The sequence below is a fragment of the Octodon degus genome, unplaced genomic scaffold, assembly GCF_000260255.1.
Source record: "Octodon degus isolate 3935 unplaced genomic scaffold, OctDeg1.0 scaffold00259, whole genome shotgun sequence".
Lineage (NCBI taxonomy): Eukaryota > Metazoa > Chordata > Mammalia > Rodentia > Octodontidae > Octodon > Octodon degus.
This window is the reverse complement of record NW_004524835.1, coordinates 2,270,580-2,289,850: the sequence shown is the minus strand read 5'-3', so window position 1 is coordinate 2,289,850 and position 19,271 is coordinate 2,270,580. Positions and strand designations below refer to the sequence as shown.

The following is a 19,271-nucleotide window of genomic DNA, read 5'->3' as shown; positions in this document are numbered from 1 at the left end:
AATGAAAACGACCAATTGAGTAAAACAATATAGCCACAGATACATAATATAGAGTAGAAAACCCCTATGATCCAAAATAATGTACCTTGTCTCATTATATTTATATGGAGTTCCTAACAGATAAACAGTACTGTATTTTGTAAGAGAAGCCAAGTGGTAGTCACCTTAGAAGCACACTCAGTAGAAAGGGGAACAGCAAGGCCCTCTAGAAGGCTGCGAATACTCTTTTATTTTGTTGTCTAAAGTAGTTACAAACATCACTGCCTTTCTTTAGCCATCCATCAATTTATTGATGTACACATGTACAGTCTATCTTTTCATCTAGATGAATATTTAGGATTTGTTCATTTTTCTGGATACACATGAATAGAGAGTTTATAAAAACTCACCAGAAGTAAAGCAGCAGAAAAGAGAGAAATACATACAAGGCAAAGGACAGAAAAGACGTGAAAATGCTTGTCTAGGAATACTAGGAATATATGTTCACATTGCTAAATTAAGTGAGTTTTTAATGAAAAACGAAACCTGACAGACATAGTGACAGTTTCTGCCCTTGACTTAATAGGGTATTTGGTGAATTTGTCTCTGACCAGAACTAGGCTTTACCTTTAAGAGTAATATAGTTGAAAGCATTTCATCTCTATAACATGGGAAATCAATGTTCTTCTGAGTTATTTGTAGTCTTCAATGTATACTTCTTATTGCTTTTCTATGAAACTTTTCTTACGATTTGAGAAGAGTATATGCATCACTTTCTCACCATCTTGGTCTACATCAGCTATATTTTTTCATCCTGAGATTTGTCTTTCCATATATTGCAGTGTTGTAAACCATATTTTCTTGCCTAGTATTCTGAATTGTTGGAGTGAATATTATCCTCTCTAAATAATGTGTAAAAGATCTTTTTTACATTTTATGTTGAGTATTCTCGAATTTTGAGGTACCATATAAAAGTCTGTAGCATTTTTAAAGTAAGTAATAGATAGTTCGCTCTTCCGGTTCTCCACCATGGCGGGGTTGTGGTTGTTGACTGCATCGCTGACCCATTACAGCAGGATCAAGGTGAGAAGGAGAACCCCATGCGGGAACTTTGAATTCGCAAACTCTGCCTAAACATTTGCATCGGGGAGAGTGGAGACAGATTGACGCGGGCAGCCAAGGTACTGGAGCAGTTCACGGGCCAAACTCCTGTGTTTTCTAAAGCTAGATACACCGTCAGGTCTTTTGGCATCAGGAGAAACGAGAAGATCGCTGTTCACTGCACAGTCCGAGGGGCGAAAGCAGAAGAAATCCTGGAGAAAGGCCTAAAGGTGTGAGAGTATGAATTAAGGAAAAATAACTTCTCCGATACTGGAAACTTTGGTTTTGGAATCCAGGAACATATCGATCTGGGCATCAAATATGACCCAAGCATTGGTATCTACGGCCTGGACTTCTATGTGGTGCTGGGTAGGCCAGGTTTCAGCATCGCAGACAAGAAGCGTAGGACAGGCTGCATTGGGGCCAAACACAGAATCAGCAAAGAGGAGGCCATGCGCTGGTTCCAGCAGAAGTATGATGGAATCATCCTTCCTGGCAAATAAATTCCCGTTTCTGGTCAGAAGGCCAATAAAATGTTTTCAGTGAAAAAAAAAAAGTAATAGATAGTACAATGTATCAACACAGTTTATTAGAATATTGAAGCATAAGTAAGGGTGTACAATTAATATCTCTTTATTTTATTACTTCTATGGTCTAAAATAATCTTTGTTAATATTATTGTGTAGGAGAGAGCCAGATATCAGAAGAAACAAAAGAATGATCTGTGCTAGGGCTGTAGTTCAGTGGCATAAGCTCCTGCCTGGCAAGCTCAAGGTCCCAAGTTTGATCCCTGGCACCACAAACAAACCAACCAAACAAGCAAAACACACACACACACACACACACACACACACGAGCTATTTTCTAGTTTATTGAGAAAAGGCAAAGGACAGGAATCTGAAAATCTCAGTCTCACTCTTCACATGTAAGCAGAAAAATATGAATGTTCACGTTAGATTTCTAATTTAAAATTCAAAAACAAATTATTTATGAATTAAGCAGAGTCTACTTTGGAACCACACTCTCTTATTCCCTCTTTTCCCCTATTTAACTTTGATTTTTTTCTAATTCCTGATGCCCTGGGATAGTACTAATAAATAGTGGCAGTGGCATAGAAGATTTGACCACAGGCTGTTTTCTTTTTAAATTTTTAAATATTGTTTTATTTTTTAAAGACACAAAATAGGAATAAAAAAGCACTAAAAGTGATACAAAATTTCACTAAACAAAGTAATAGAAATTCAGCAATGGTTGCTATGTTGTATGATGTTATTTTCAGTTAGTTGTTTAGGTTACCAATATAAATGTGCAATTTTTTTAAGTAAAACAGGCCAGCAAGATAGCTCAGCAGACTAAGTGCCTGATTAGGCAAGCACAGGGACTGGGGTTTGTTCCTGGCACCACATGCCACCAGCCCCACCCCTGGGTGCACTGAGCCAGCCACTGAGACCAGGCATGTTGGCACACACCTGAAATTCCAGTGCTGGGGAGGCTGAAAACAGAAGGATCACTATGAGTCCAAGAGGCATAGTGAGACTCTGTACCAAATATATTAAGAAAAATAATAAAGGTAAAAAATATCAAAAAGAAAAATGTTATAAGGAATTAAAAAGAAAAATAATAAGAGTAAAAAGAAACTAAGCGTTAACTGCTCCTTTCAAAACACCAGCAGAAGACTAACGCACCTGCTTTGACAGAGCACAGCAGCTGGCGTTTGATCCCTGGCATGCTGTGCCAAGCCCAACCTTGGGGTGCACTGAAACAGAGATTGAGACTGGGCGTGGTGGCATGCGCCTATAACCCTAATGCATGGGAGGCTGAAAACAGGAGAATCACTATGAGTCCAATCTATGTAGTTAGACCCTGCACACCCTGTACACCCTGTTCTAAATTCATAAAAAACAAAAGACCAGCAGAAAAAAAAGACAGTACAATTATACAAATTATCCTGCATGCATACATAAATACATCTTTTCCCTTTCTTTCTTTTGTCCATTTCCTCATTCCAATTCTTCCTTACCATTGAACAAATTCTTTCCCTTTCACAGTATCCATTGTATCTGTCAAATTTTATTTAATCATTCAGATTCTCAACTAGTGTGACAATATGACTATTGCACATATGGGTCTGATTTGTTTCACTTAGCAGCACAGTCTCTAGTTGCATTCATTTATCTATAAAAGCCTCAAATTTATATTTTTATAGCTGAATAATATTCCACTCTTTAAAAATACATCACAGATCTAGAGAAAACATTCCTAAAATTCATCTGGAAGCAGAAGAGACCCAGAATAGCAAAAACAATCCTAGGCAACAAAGGAAAGGCAGAAGGGATCACAATCCCTGACTTGAAATTATACTACAAAGCTACTGTGATAAAATCAGCATGAGGGGGTCCAGCCAGATAGCTAAGCTGACTAAAGCACCTGCTAGGTCAAGCTTAGGCAAATTCAGGGACAGCGGTTTGATCCTGGCACCACATGCTACACCAGCCCTGCCCCCAGGGTGAGCGGAGCTGGCCACAAAAAATAAAAATAATAAAAATCAACATGGTACCAATGGAGAATCAATGGAACAGGTTAGAAGATATAAACACAACTACAAACACACTCAGCCACCTTATGTTTCACGAAGGGGCCTAACATGTCTACTGGAAGAAAAATAGCTACTTTAATAAATAATGCTAGAAAAACTGGTGTTACAGATGTTGAAGGCTAAAAGTAGACTAATGCTGATCACCATGCACAAAACTACAGTGAAAATGGATCAGTGGTTTAAATTTTAAGACTGAAACACTAAATCTTCTGGAAGAGAAAGTAGGTAGAAATCTTAAGGACATATGGGGTAGGTGGAGAGTTCATGAACAAAAATCAAACCTCATGGGAAATAGTTCAAAGAATCAACAATTGAGATCTCATCTTTTTGAAAAGTTCCTGCTTGTCAAAAGAAATCAGCAAATCACCAACAGAATTAAAAGAAGACCCATGAATGGGGAGAAATTATATAGGACTGTCCTTTAGACAAAGGACTCTTATCTAGAACATATAATGAATTAAAAAAATCAGGCCTCCAAAATTCAGACTCAATTCAAAAATAGACATGTGAGATGAATATACACTTCACAAATGAGATACTGATAACAAATAAATACATTAAATAATGTTCAATATCTTTGGTCATTCAAGACATACAAATTTAAGCAATGCTGAGATACCACCTTATGGCAGAAAGAGTAGCTGTCATCAAGAAATCAACCAATAACATATGCTGGATGGGCCGTGGGGGAAAATGAATCCTTCTGCAATGTTGGTGGGAGTGCAGGCTAGTACAACCACTGTGGAAATCAGTACAGAGATTCCTATAAAAACTAAGAACGAAAGTCCTATTGAAGCCAGCTATCCCACTCCTAGGCATCTTTCCATAAGAACTGAAATCATCATATCACAGCGATATATGTGTACCTATGTTTATAGCAGTACAATTTGTCATTGCTCAATCTTGGGAACAACCCAAGGGCCCATCAAATGAGGAATGGATAAAAAAGACAGGCTGTGCTTTCTAGGAATTCTAGAGTGAGTGACATTTAGTTTTATTTTTAAAAATATGCAAAATATTTTTTATTTTTAAAGTGAGTACAAATTAGAATTAAAACAAAAAATCTACAAGTGATACAGAATTTCACTTACTAAATTAATTTGAATTTCATGGTATTTGTGGTAATACATAGTGTCTGCAAATCAGTTATTCATATTACAGATATATGCATGCAAAATTGGAAGAAGAAAAAAAGAAATGTACAAGAAATTAAGAAGAGAAAAAGTACAATTTTTACAAAAGACAAAACAAATTAAGTGTTATCTGCTCCTTTCCACAGACCAGCAGAAATGCCCAGTACAGTTGTCCACACCATCCTGCTTACATGCATAGGTAAACCTCATTTCCCCACTCACTGTTTGCTGCTGTATCCATAGTAGCACGTGAACTCGTGACACATAGGTTTTCAATAAATATTGTTTCACCTAGTGAAAGATAAAGTAATACAAACTAAGAAAAGACTGGTTCATGGCAGATTCACTGTGAAATTTTACAAGAACTTTAGAAAAGATTTAAAGCCAATTCTCTTCAAAGTATTGAATGAAATCTGAAGGCTAGAAGGTGAGCAGTACTCCTAAAATTATTCCTGGAAGCTAGCATTACCCTGATTTTAAAAAAAGAAATCCAAGAAAGGGAACTAAAGAATAATCTCTTTAATGAAGGATATGTGCAAAATCCTCAGTAACATGTTAGCAAACAAAAGGCAGCAAGTCATTTTAAAGATTATATAGCATAACCAGGTAAGATTAATTCCAGTGATGAAGGAATGATTCAACATGTACAAATCAATCAATGTAGTATACAACATTAACAGAAGAAAAGACCAGAAATGCATGATCACCTCAATAGATTAAAAAAAAATCATTTGTCAAAATCCAAAGTCCATTCATGGATTTTAAAAAACCTAAAGAATATAGCAATAGAAGGTTTTGTTTCAATCTAGTAGAAGCTATCTGTGACAAACCAACACCCTCCACTCATAAAAGAGAAGCTGAAAGCTTTCACTCTAAACTCATGAATAAGACAAAGATGTCCACACTACTACTCCTGTTCAATATAGATCTCAAAACATTAGCCAGAGTACACAAGAGAACTAATGAAAAGAAATATGGAAAAATAGAAAGCAAATAATTATTTATAATCATCACTTGCTTATGGCATGATCATCTCCATAGAGTATACTAAAACTCCACCAAAGGCTCCTGGAATTACAGCCAAATTTGGTAGCATAGCAGAATGAAAGCTACAAAGCTAATACTCAAAAATCAATAACATTCTTGTGCATCAGGAAACTCACAACAGAGAACTACAACTTTTACAAAGCATCTATAAAAATGAAATACTTAGGAATTATCCTAACCAAGTAAGTAAAAGTCTTGTACAGTGAAAACTGTTATATTCAGAAAAAGGAGATTGGAAAGGATATCAGAAAATGGAAAGATATCCCCTGTTTCCAAATAGGAAGAATCCATACATTGGAAATGGCCATACTTTCAAAACTTTTGTCCAAATTTATGCAATCCTGATCAAACTAGAGTTTGACAGCCTTTTTTGCAGTAAACAGAAAAGAATTCTAAAACTCATATGGAACCAAAAGAGATCTAGAATAGTAAAAGTGATTCTGGGCTAAAACGACAAGGTAGGACACGGTACAATTCTGGACTTAAACTCACACTATAAAGACACAGTAATAAAAAATCATGTTACTGCCCTAGAACAGGCTTGTGGATTAATAAATCAAAATAAAATATGCAGAAATAATTCACCTTCATTGGAGAAATGATAACTCCTTTAACAAATGGTGCTGGGAAAACAGGCTGTGCACATGTCAAAGTTTAAACCTAGGGTCAAATTTCTCACCATGGAAAAAACTAAATTCAAAATTGATCAAAGATCTAAATACTAAAACATAAACACTTAAATTTCTGAAAGAGAGAATGAAAGTTGTATGTATAGGGGAATACTTTATGAATTAAACCTCAGTTGCACAAGAATTATTACAAAGAATCAACAAATAGGACCACATCCTATTAAAAAGCTTCTATCCACAGCAAAGTAAACCAACAAGAGAACGATGAGAAAACTTTCAGCATTGAAAAATATTTCTGCTAGCTACTTCTAAGAGGAATACTATTCAGAGGATATAAAGAAGTCAAAACAATTAGACATCTCCAAATTTTTATTTATTATTTTTATATATTTGGTTGTTACAGGTTCTCACTACACAGTTCAGACTCATAATGACCCTCTGGCTTTCAGCCTTTCCATTGCTCGGATTACAGGTGTACAGCACCATGCCCAGTCTCAATTGCCACCTCAGCGCACCCTGGTGGTGGGGCTGGCACACTGGGGATCGAACGCTGGTCCGTGTCTGCTTAAGCAGGCACTTTAATCCCCTGAACTATCTGGCCTGCCCTCTAGCTTTTTTCATTAGGTAATAGTATATCTGAGGATATGGATTAGGATCCTTTAGCTGAATATCTACTTTACCAATTTTAGCAGCTGTGATGGTTGATACACTGTGATAATTTGAGCAGTTTAGAAGTTTAATTAAGTGGCTCAGCAGGGAGCCAGAAATTTTACTTTGTATACATCCTCATCCTGTGTTAGAGGAGGGCATGGACATTGTACAAATTCTATACCCCTATTCCCAGGGTTGCTTGTTTATAATATAAGGAAGGGAAAATGTTTGGCTAGAAACCCCAGCTGCTGCCCTTGCCTTTGCTCTTCACTATTTTTCTTGAACTGCTGCCCTCTGCCATGTGCCACTCTACCTGGGAGCCAGCCAACTATAGACCAAAACCTCTACAAACTGTGAGCTAAATAAACATTTTCTTCCTTAATTTTTGGTGTTGGGTATTTTGTCTCAGCAACAAGTGAAAACTAGCAGACTAAATTTGTACTGAAGGTGGGGTTGCTTCTGTGACTACCTGACCATGATATTCAAGAGCCTTTCACAATGGCTTATGGGAAGAGATAAAAATGGTTTAGAGATGTTGTCTACCAAAGAAGAGCTAAAATGCCTTCAGCTTTGCTGGATGAGAGATTCTGGTCAGAGCTCAGAAACCAAAGTGCAAATAAACAGCCTGCCTATAAAGACCAGGCTGGAGAGATTTCTGCTGGGAAGAAGGACTATTGTTTGTTGGACTTCAGATGATTTGTGTTATAGCTTGGCAGAAAGTTGTCTACAGTTTGCTCCTATCCAGAGTCTTTGCCTGAGACTGAGATTAAGTGCAGTATACTAGTAAATCTTGCAAAAGAAATCTCAAGGCAGTCAAATTTTGAGGCAGTGGCACGGCTACTGTTCGGGGCTTTTAGTAAGATATATGTTAAAAGCCAAGAACAAAGAGCTCAGCAAGATAATTTAAAATGCTGTGAATTTTGCCAAAAAATGCCAAAAAGGCTGTAGACTGCAAAGATAGAGCTGAGATCTCCATTGCCCAGGAGGAACAAGAGAGTAAAAGAGATATCCTGAGGGCATCACAAGAGGAGGTAGGTTCTCACCCTTTGTAGCCTCAGAATTGAAAGAGTGAGAGACTTTGCCTTAAGAAAAGGGCTACAGAGCCCTATGTTCCAAGATAGAGGTGCTGGCCACATCAGCTTCCAAAATTGAGGCAGCAGCCACACCAGATTAAAAAATGGCAAGCATAAAAATTTTGTTCTTCAGAATCAGGGTCGAAATGCTCAAGAATCCAGGCAATTGACCTCTACAGCCAAGAGTAAAAAAGTCTGGCTACTGCTCCAGCTGGCAGCAGACCTTGACATCACCCACATTGTGTTGTTTTCATGTACATTCAGCGTGCAAGAGTTCTGAAGTTAAAAAGGCTTCCACCTAGATTTCAAAAGGCCTGAGAAGGCAAGCAATGTGCCCCCAAGAGGGCAATGTGTAAAGCTATGAGTAAAAAGCCTATTTAGTAGATGCCCCCAGGAAAACAAAAAACAAAAAACCAGAAACATAGATTCTCTGAGAAAAGCTGCAAAGAAAGAGCAAAGCCAGCCCCAGAAAAAAGTTACGGAAGCTATCACCAGAAGTGCCATAGGGGTGGAGCCATATAAGGATTTTAGAGCTCACAACTCATTACAGGTTACTTCACATGTTTCACATGAAACTACAGGACTTAATGTTTGCCCTTCTGGATTTAGACTTGTATCCTACTGTTTGTACTTTTTGTAATGGTAATGTTTTTCTTGTGCCATTAAATGTTAGCAGTGTTTAATTTTTCATTTGTAGAGGGGTTCATAGCTAAGAGTTTCCCTTAGATCTTAGAGGAGACTTGGGACTTGGACTTTTCCGTAATGTTTAAACTGTGTAGAGGGCCGGGGAGATGGCTCAGTGGAATAAGCGCTTCCCTGGCAAGCACAAGGGCCTGAGTTCAATCCCCGGTTCTGAAAAAATAAAATAAACTGTTAAGATTTTGGCAACTCTTACAGATAGATTAAAATACCTTTTGCATAAAGGAATGTACATGAGTCCTGGGGGTGGGGAGTGCAGTGTTCAGGGGCAAAAGGTCATGGTTTTAATGTAATACAATGTTTAAGTTGTAAATTGTTAATAAGCATGACTATGTACCTGGAAACTGGTTTAAAGTAATGTCTGGTTACCAAATTGACAAGGAATGAATTGTACTGCTTGAAACATTGTGTCCACTTGAGAAGTTTAGAAATGTAATTAAGTGACTCAGCAGGGAGCCAGGATTCTTAGTTTGTAAACATCCTTATCCTGTGCAAAAGGAGGACATGGACATTGTGTGGGTTCTACACCCCCACCTCAGGGTAGCTTGTTTGTAATATAAGGAGGGGAGAAAGGATGACTAGAAGCCTCAGATGTTGTCCTTTCCTTTGCTCTTCACTGTTTTTCTTGAATTGCTGCCCTCTGCTATGTGCCACCCTGCCTGGGAGCCAGCCGACTATAGACTGAAACCTCTACAAACTGTGAGGTAAAGCCTTTCCTTCCTTAATTTTAGATGTCGGCTATTTTGTCCCAGGAACAAGTGAAAAGTAACTGAGACAACAGCCCTCTCTGGAATGTCATCGCAGGATGCTTGGGGATCAACTTGCCTCAGAAACCTTAGGCACCATGGAGTCAGGCTTAGTGGGTCCTTATAAACTAGGACACAGGTTGCTGGAGGTTTGAGTTAATGTTAGAATGGCCCTGAGTAGGATAAATGTGTCTAATTTAGTGTATTTACAGACAGCCTCTTCAAACAGGAGCTGAAAAATAAAAAAACACCTCAATTTTTGTCAGAGCCTTGAATGATAAACCTAGCTTATCATAGTTCACAAGTGTGTTCTCATGTTACCTACTCACTGAAATTCCTTTCTTATATAACTTTCATTTGGCTTTTCCGCCCCCTGTGTTATAACCCAATTTGGGCACTCTTGGGATACATATAATGCAGCAGTTGTCTGATTATCAGTGGGTGAAGCTTTGAAGGTTTCATCTTTGGCCCACTTAGGAGTTCTTCTGATCCTTTTTCTTTCTACTGTTGGATAGCAAGAAACCAGGATGACCTGGACTTTTCTTTAGGCCAGATCAAAAGCCATTATTTGGGTACTGAAACTGCTAGTAAATCTTTCAGTGTCCTCAGAGAATTTATGCAGTTTTTCCATGCATTGTTGAATATCTACACATAAAAATGGATCCTGTACCCAAATAGGATCATTATTGTGCCACTTTCTCAAAGTGGTAAGGTAGTGGCTGATTTAGGCTTAGAAGCTTAGTTGCCTGAATCTGGGGCCTTAGGGTAGGCACATCCGGAACTGGTATGAGGCTTGATAGATAGCCTTTATTTTCTGAAGATACTCACTGAGCAGGCTTCTGAGGAGGTAGCTTGCAGAGAGAAAGAGCAGACAAACTGAAGTCTTCAGCAGCATCGGAATCTAATGTAGGATTAGTTTTAGAGCAAAGATATCGGGCCTCTAGTAGAGTGTCATTAAGGCTCTGACCACCTTTCCTATTCCTTACCTTTACAAAATATTTGAAACACGATGCACAAATATTTTGTCCCACTTTGTGGGCTGCCTTTTATTCTGAGATATTGTTTGCTGCACAATTTAACAATATTCATTAAATCCACTCTGCCTGCTTTCCCCTTTGTTGTTTGTACTTTTGTTATGATGTGCAATAATTATTGGCAAATTCAAAGATTTGAACCTTTTCCTCATGTTTTTCTCCTAAGATATCATAACACAGTTTTAGACCTTACGTATAGCTTTTTAATTCACTTGGAATTAATTTTTGTATATGGTGTTATATACCTCCCAATTTAATAAGACTATCTTCTCCACATTGCATCATCTTCATATTTATTCTCATTAGAAAGCATTTGACTATATTTTAGGATTTATGTGTGGATTCTCTATGGAATTCCATTGACATACATGCCAGTTTTACAGTATGTTGATCACTACTATTTTGTGATAGGTTTGTATATAAGGAAGTTTGGGTACTCAGCTTTTCAAAATTGTTCAGGGCTATTCAGCTTTCCTTCATTTCTTTCCCTTTTTATGTTTATGTTACTCAAATGGTACAATTTCAATACTGTCTGTCAACTTTTACTCATTCTATTTTCTACCTACTCAAATCTGTTGCTGAGCTTCTCTATTGAATTTTTCATGTTTGTCATTCTATTTTCAGCTCCGCTGGACAATTTTATTTTGTTCACATTTATCATTTCTATCTTGTTACTGACACTGTTGATTTCATGAAGCATTGGCTTCCAAGTATCCTTCTGTTCAATTATCTGGGAAGAGGATTTTGAGGAAACAGCAGTTCTTCTCCCTCTAGTACTGCAAGGCTGCTGGTTTTCAATGTGATTGTTTTTATTTTGCAATGCTGCTGCAGAATTAAGGAGGGGTGGTTGGAGCACAAGGAATTAAAGTGTCATAAAGCTGATATTCTTACAGAGATTCAGTCATTTTTCTTGAGTGAATAATTTTCATATTATTATCATCCTTTAATTACTTTCAGAGTTCTGTGAATGTTGTTTCTGATCTCTTTTTGTCAGTTTTCTCTTTCTGTTTCACAGTGAAAGTATCTTTGGAGACATTTCCTTTGACATTTCTCCATTTACTGTGATCAAGTGATCAGATTAGTAAAATTACTATTGAGGAAGTTTCATTCCACGTAGAAAAGGCACAGTCTGATAAGCTTTTTGGCTCTTCCCAACTCGAATTTCCCCTGACATTCCAGGATAGAATAGAGGTTCAAGTGAAAGTCAGGATAGATGTTGAGATTTTTAATAACATAAATCTTCCAATAATCAATTTAGCATTTGTTTGTGTGAAAGTTGAGAATATTTTTGAAACATATTTTGTGGAGTTAGCTGTATCAGAGGAGAAAAGGGTAAATTACAGATATGATACTTTGATGGCTACACTACTAGAAATAATTAGAAACCTGCTTGAGAAATATTTGCAATATCTGAAGCAAACCTGTCAATCTTATACTGGGGTTTATTACTGAACTGTGAAGGTCTCCTAGATATATTGTTAAAGTTCAAGTGTACATCATGGCACAATCTGATGTAGGTATTTTTAAGATTTCAAACTATACAAATATAATTATATATACAGAAACATATTTTGGCTTATGTTTTCCTAGAATAAAATATTTCTTTTCCTGTCATTTCTTTTTAAAAATACTTTCAGTAGAAATTTACATCATTTTTGTATATTAATCTCTAATGCAATGTCAGTATTTCATCTTAATTAGATTGTTCCTAATCTGATTAGTTTGGCCCACATATCAGCATTGTGATATGATTATGTTTTTTGGAAAATGGTGCTTTTGAAAAATTTGAGTGCATTATTATGTTGAAATGGTCATTGTTCTCTGAGCATTTTGTTTCACAGTAAATGCATTCTCCTACATAAAGATATTTTCAGACCTAGAGGCTTCATATTAGTGTTAAAATGTCACTAGTTTTTAAAACTCTTATCTCATTTACTTTTAAATTGTCCCATTGCTCAGAGTTCCTATTGGTTAAAAAGCACCACTGTTGAGTACTAATTAATACTAATGAACTCAGATTTATGCACTTAACTTGATAAAAACAGGGTATTTTCTTTTTTGTGTCTTTAGAACCCACCCTTTTTTTCAACAGCCCTTGTCGAGGAATTAGCACTGTTTTCAAATTCTACTGTCAGAACAACACTGGCAGTATTATACAACTTCTCAGGACTTTAGCTTCATTATCTATGAATGGAGACATTTGCATTAAGTGATCTTTTAAGATTCTATGACTGTAACAATATTAATTCCAGGACCAAGTGAAAGAATTTGGCAAGATTAATGTAAGCTAGTGTCTATAATTAATAATACATTTACACTATTGTCATTCCCAAGCCCATTCCTCTTACAATTTAAATAACACTGTTTAAAGAAATTGGAGAATTGCCCAAACTCCAGAACTCAAGAAGCCATGGAAATAAGTACTAGCCAAAAATGCACTTACAGTGGCTGTTTTCTGGGAGCCAGTTGGTAGAGAAAGTTGAAAACATGCTATATGATTTTATACAGGAGAATAGAAGAGGCTTGGGTTGATATTTAAAGGAAAATGGGAAAAATTGGGCTGCTTTTTGTGAAATTGTAAGGTAGGTGTTAGTGGTGAGGTCTTTGGATTGGCAGTCTCCTGGCAGAATGGATGGTGATAATACAGATGGAATCTATTTTTCAGGCCAAGGTTATTTTTAAAAATAAGAAAAGCTGGCCTTTTCTCCCATTCACCATTACTTCTCTTGCTTAACAGCTATCCTTCTCATTAGTGTGTAAGGTAAGAAAAAATGATTTGGTCTTATAATTTTACTAGAAAAAAAGGGTGAACCACAATGAGAAGTTACTTCAAATTCAAAATAAAGTTACTCTTTCAAAAATGAACACATTTTCTTGCTGTGACCCCATAGACATGAAAGATGGTTCATGCTGTTAAAAATGTATTTTTAAAATAAATAACACTGGATATGATCTTGCTCCAGAAAGAATGGCTCTCATAAAGAAATCAACTAATAACAAATGCTTGAGAGGCTGTGGGGGAAAGGCACACTTTTCCACTGTTGGTGGGAATGTAGACTGGTACAACCACTATGGAAATCAGCATGGAGACTCCTGAAAAAACTAGGATTGGAAATCCCATTTAACCCTGGTATTCCCTTTCTTGGTATCTTTCCAAAAGAATTGAAAACATCATTCAACAGTGATATATGTGCACCCATGTTTATAGCAGTACAATTTGTCATAGCCAAATCTTGGAAGCAACCAAAATGCCCATTACCTGAGGAATGGATAAAATAGATACGGTATTTCTGTGCAGTGGGGTATTACTCAGCCATAAAGATAAACGAGGATTTTGTAGACAAATGGATGCAACTAGAGACTATACTTGTAAGTGAAATAAATTAGACTTACATGTGTAAACATCGTATTGTCTCCCTAGTGTTAAGTACCTGAAAGAATAAAATCTTAAAGGTACAATGGATATAGTAAAATGGAAGGAGATTGGGCTTATGGAATAAAAAATGGAGATGAGGTAAAGGAGAAAACACAAGGAAAAAAACTATATAGGATAGCTGAGATAATTGTAGTAATGATTTCTATCAGATTTTTGCAAGTAGCAGCTAATGTTTAAAATTTTCACTTTGACTAACTCTATTTGCTAATATTGTCATCTGAGCAACTACACTGAGGACAGCAATGTTCAATATAACAACCACAGTTGAATACCTTTCATCTTGTTCTTTTAAATGTATATCATCTATAATGTCTTATCTATTATCTAAATATTATTTATATACTCTATAAAATAAATTAGAACATAAAAACTAAAGGGAAAATTTAAGGATTATTAAAAAAAGAGTTAATGTTTGATAGTTTGATCAATCTCGCATACCTATCTCTGATAGTCTGAGCAATCAATTTGTTGATAACAACACATATTATAACAAGTATTAATTTTCTATTCTTGATTTGCAATGATGTACCATTTGTATTGTCTTATGTTGCTTTGTTTGTCTTCTTATTTGTTTTCATTTTTATTTTTCCTCTTTAAAGTAAAATTTAATAATTTAAAAAGATTTAAAAATAATTTTTCCTATTTAACACTATCGTAATTCATGGAATTCATTCTACTTTTTCCTTGTGATGATAATGTAAGCCTTATCAAGAAATTTCTTATTCAAGCTTTTATAGATACATGAAATGTCTTTTGACTCAAGAGACTCAACTTATATTAAAAACTGAGTACAGGAAGACCCTCTGTACCATGCTACAGGGAAGTACTTTCTGTTCCATTTGTTCATGTCTATTTTACATACTATCATACTATAAATGTTCACTGGTCCAATTGAGACCCTTTCTAACATTAGCCCCAAGAACTTGGCTTGCTAATGTAAGCATGTAGTCTCAGTTCCAAAATTCTAGAGTCATACCTCAAATGTCACTTCTGTAGCTCAAGTTTTCTTATTACAGTGTTGCTGTCACTGTTTCATCATTTTTTTATTTATCATACTCAACCCCAGGTAGTTTTAAGTTTAATCTCTGGCAGGTTGTTAACCAACATGAGTGTTGGGACAGCAATTCATTCATTGATTTTGACATCCACACTTGACATCTTCATTAATCCCTAGAAAAGATTTCTCGGATTCCAGATCTGTTTGGTGTCCCTATATTCTTTTCACATCCAGTTCTTTGCCACAAATTATATTTCTTATAAATGTCATTTTAAAAATGTTTGACATGTTATGCAGTAGAGCCATATGCCTTACAAAATGTTGGCCTTTTAGGGCTATATCCAAAAATAGCTCATCTATGAGTGCTCACAAATTCTAAGTCAGCTTGTAAGCTTTTATACTTTTTCTGAAATGTTTTAAGACTTCTAGATTTCTTTCACATGTTGCCACTTACTACCACTCACCCTGTGTTCTTTTATGACATTAAGTACAGCCACCTTACCAACTCTATTGCCCTTTCAATTCATTATATTCAGTTGAGCTGGTACATTCGGGGGTGCACCCTTTCTGCATTTGTTTATCGAAGGGAAGCCATCTCTGTCACAGAAATTTTTCTACTTCCCATTTTCTTCATTTGCTAAGCTAAACATCAGTCACATTCAGTTCTTAGAAAACATACACTGAGAAATAAATAGTATTGCTGAATTGATGTAATTCATTTGATATTTATATTCAGGTACTATGAATTTTCAACTTGATGAGCATGGAATCCCCTTCCAGCAGTATTATATTGTCAGGTAAGAAAGTTGTGAGCAGACCAGTGACACTTGACAACTATTGATTCTTTTTATTTGCACAGTTGTCATGATGGTTGCACGATGGTTAACATTTTTTTTTTGCTATTGGTTTTTTTCTCCATAATTTTATTGATAAACAAATAAGCAATGAGACAGTTTCAAATCAAATTGGTAGGACAGTTTCAATAATTAACACATTGCATACATTCTTCCCACTGGTTAATTGCTGTACAAGATGCGGACTTGATATCCTATTTACAAACACCATTAGAACAAATCCCTCTATTCATTAAGAGAATGTAACTATATATCTATCCTAACCATTTTGAATACACAGATATAAAATGGACATTCATCTGTATCCCCTTTTTTTGTTTAGTTCCGTCATTTGAATATCATAGGTGTGTTAATTCAGCAAAATATTCTAAAAGAGTCCAATATGCCATAATAGTATTATGGCTTCTGCTTCACTAGCAATGTCAGAAATTTTTGACCTGAGTCCCCTACAGCTCAACATGACAGCATGGCTTTACTTCTTATATTTCATTTTTATGCTTTTCTGCTGGATGGTTAAGACCAAGGTAAAGCAGGACCTACGCAACAAGAGTTGTAGCTTTTGGGTCTGAGAAGGTCAGTGCAATCCCCTCAGGATTTACCCGGAGATCCTGTACCTCAGACTGTAGATCCTTTGTCAGTGTCAGCCATGTGGATGAGTCACGGCCATTGCTTGGCCAATGTGCACTCTGTGAAAGCCTGAGAGAGTGTTTTCTCCCCATGTGACTCTCCTTAGGCACACTCTACATCATCGATCACTTTCCTCTTTGCCCCCATGATCTCTTTGATCAGAAAATTTGGGAAAGTACTGAGTTACGTGACATTACAGTACAAGTTCTCATATGTCCTGAGTCTTAATTGACCTTGGAAGGCTAGGACCCAAATGTTGGCTTTCCTTGCAGTCCTCCTTTTTCTCTAATTTTGGTCTGCAAACTTAGGTTGTTAACCCTCCAGAAGAGAAGTTTATTGTTATTACCATACAACCTAGGCTGGTAAACTTAACCTCACTATCAAGACCTTAGTGAAGTTTTCACTGCATAGTGAGCACTTAATAAATGTTAACCGTCAAGGTCACAAACTTAACAGGAGACCTTAATAGTTAACATTTATTAAGTGCTCACTATGCAGTGAGAACTTCACTGAGGTCTTGATTTGATGCATCTCAGTTGATACGGTAGCCCTTCATAGTAGATTCTGTTATATCTATCTTTTATAGATGAGAAGTAGAGAATCAGAAGAGAAATGACTTACGAACATATAACTGTGGGGCTGGGGAAATGGCTCAGTAGAATAAGCACTTCACTGGCAAGCACAAGGGTATGAGTTCAATCCCTGGTTCCACCAAAAAACAAAACAAAAAACAACAATAACAACAACAACAAAATCCTGTATAATTGTTATTTGGTAGAGAAAGTATTTGAATCTGGGACTATAACTTCAGACCCTTCATTTCTCTACTTGTACTATCATAATGATAGCTAATATTCAGGACACATTTGATGAGTCAGACACACAGTATTATTACCTACCATATATTCATTAGTTTATAAAATCATTTCATTAGTCCTTGGGGAAGGGTGGCATTATTATTTATTTTTGCATATAAAACCCCGAGTTTTAGATAATAAATATTGTTTGCAAAGTGATACAGTTTGTGGCAGAGATAGGTTTGTAATTCATATTCTCAATCACTATGCTATATTCTCCCAATAAAGGATAAAAGCTAACAGAGGAAGGAATCTATGAGTTCCTATAGCCATAAGCAAAAATCATATAATTAATCCTACTGCTTGTGGGACACATTAAATGATGACATTGGGATATATCACCAATATTATTAACTTTTGTGTTGTTATTCCTGGGATTAAAATGGTAGGAATTCACAGGGAACAGGAAAGCAGTATGTGTCACTAAGAAAACTGGTTTGTTGCACAATGCCAGACCTTTTTATCAGACGTACCAGTGAGGGGTGGTAGAACAGTGTGTACCCGTAGGAAGCGTGTCTATATAGAAATATGTATGTCAAAAGAAATAGCAACTTAGAGTGATAAAATGTTAAGCAGTACGTTATAATAATATAATATCTCTCGTGTGACTTCCCCTCTCGAAAGCTAGCAAGTAATCTGTTAAAAATCTATCAGCACCATTCTGCTTGAAAGGGGAAGATTGTTCTATGGTAAAACTCAGGATATTTGATTGTAGAAGGTAAGAATGATGATTTAGAAATATAAGCTACTGACCAAGGAAGGAGGACAAGCCAGTTTAGAATTACACAATGGGACCACTAAGAAGAATGTATACAATGTGTTAATTATTGAAACTGTCCTACCAGTTTGGTTTGAAAAAAAATTTAAAAAAGTTAAAAACAAAAAAACCAAAATAATATGTATAGATATATAGCTACTTTCTCTTAATCCAATGATAAGAAACATTTGTACTTATAGTATTTGGACAGGATATCATATTCTTCATCTTGTACTATGAATACCTACTACAAAGACAACAACATGCAATGTATTAATTATTGTAACTGTCCTACTAACCTGTTTTGAAACTGTCTCATTGCTATTTGTTTCTCAATAAAATTAATTTAAAAAAGGTACAACAACTATGATGAGAGAAAGGACAAAAGATAGAAAAAAAGGAAGAGGGGTAAAACATACACGTATATATACAGGATGGCTGAGATGATTGTTCTCATAATTTCCATCAGTTTTTTTTTAATAAAAGTTAATGTTTAGAATTTTCAACTTGACTAACTGTGCATGCTGATATCTGTGATCTGAGCAACTACGTTGAGGACAGCAATGTGCAGTACAGAACTCACGGTTGAATATCTCTCATCTTGGTCTTCTAAATGTATACCTTTTCTAATTATCAATAATTATGATCTCTTTAAAATGAATTTTAAGTATATATTTTTTTCACTTTCTTTTTTTTCACAACAAAATAGTCCTTTATCCTTTTGCAAAGTTAATAACACGTGACACAAGGTTGCCTAATGTCTAATAGCTGGCCTTAACCTGATAGAATGTTTATCTCAGGACTGAGGTAACTTGTTTGCTTTAGACACTGAGGCCTATTAGGATAGGTATACAGCTGCTTTCTCTTAGTTAAATGATAAGAAAGATTTGTACTAATATTGTTTAGGCAAGATATCATCTCTGTGTTTTGTCCTTGGAATAACTACTACAAAGACAACAATATGCAGCATATTAATTATTGTAACTGTCTTACTAACCTATTTTGAAACTGGTTCATTGCTATATTATCTTTTTTCTCATTAAAATGAATAAAAA

At 35.9% G+C, this 19,271-nt stretch overlaps 1 protein-coding gene and 1 pseudogene across 2 annotated transcripts in view; both read left to right on the top strand.

Moving 5' to 3' along the window:
* Il1rapl2 (interleukin 1 receptor accessory protein like 2) overlaps positions 1-19,271 on the top strand; it is a 1,644,749-nt gene that overhangs the window by 474,776 nt on the left and 1,150,702 nt on the right. The window lies entirely within an intron of this gene.
* LOC101573041 lies at positions 1,059-1,608 on the top strand (annotated as a pseudogene).